Here is a 1,212-nt window from a genome sequence, read left to right as displayed (position 1 = left end):
GTCATTTTCAAAGTGTGCAATGATGCCACTACAAACATGTGGACCCACACCACCGCATCGGCATCCAAGTCCTCGGCCTTGATGTACATGACCTTGGACTCCTCGCACATCGTCTGAAGTGCAAGCATGTGTCCTCAATATCAACCTTCTTTGTTTACATCTCTATGAACTCTTTAAACCTCTCATATTCTTCACTTCATTGAGTTAATTTCGTTTGGCACTTACTGCCTCCTTTCATTATATCCTCCCACTTATCTACCATTTGGTTAGCCACCCCATTGCGCCTTGGCCTCTCGTGGCCCCATTTTCCCCTGGCCATTGGCACATGGGTTGCCGGTGAAAGCCCTCTGACCCCACGCCCCCTCCCATACGTTTATTTCACCAACTTCTTCCATTGAGAGAGGTTGCGTCACTTTTGGCATAGGAAATCTTGATTGAATTGGCTGCATGGTGAATGTCTTGCCATCGGTGTACTTGTACAACGTCAGCGCCAAATTGGGTTAGCAAAATGAATCACACGATGAACACATTGCAAGATATAGCAAATAAACCATATGATGAATTTTTAGGAAGCTTCCACTTGGTGCACAATTCTTCATTTGGGCATATGCACCACAATATTTGTTCACTTATTCTTTGATGGCATAGCACCGATGATTGAGGGAGTTCTCACTCCGATCATTGATTCTTGCCAAATCATATGGTGTGTAGTTTTTCATTTCATGAGAGAACTCATGCACCTTCCTCCAAGAAGCCCCCCTTGCCCGCCACTGGAAAAAGGATCAACCCATGTGCCCAATCAAGCCAAGAACAACAATCCGTCCTCATTGATGGTGTGTGTGTCTCCTCTTTTAAATTTCTTTGCTTCTGCCTTGGGCGCTGACAAGTTCTAATTTTCCACCCCTCTGAACGAGTGACCATCGTTGATGATAGTCATCAGCATCTCTTCGGATACCATCAAGCTTTGGGCATAGGGGCTATCTGAACAGGTTGCAGGCATCCACGGAGGAGCATCTTTCAATGGTGTCCACTATGGGACCAGCTGCGACAACTCGATGAAGTTGTTGTTAGGTTTGAGCACTAGTACGTAAACGAGCATTAGTGCCCCCAAGAAGAGGTTGTGACCCAAGAGATCAAACCTGCATGTAATACCCCCTACCGAAGGGGGTTATTCTTGTTACGGGGAGCCAAAGGAGGTTAGGATTTTGAAAC

Source organism: Triticum urartu, chromosome 3 (assembly GCF_003073215.2).
Source record: "Triticum urartu cultivar G1812 chromosome 3, Tu2.1, whole genome shotgun sequence".
In the NCBI taxonomy this organism is placed as follows: domain Eukaryota; kingdom Viridiplantae; phylum Streptophyta; class Magnoliopsida; order Poales; family Poaceae; genus Triticum; species Triticum urartu.
Note: the sequence above shows the minus strand (reverse complement) of the source record.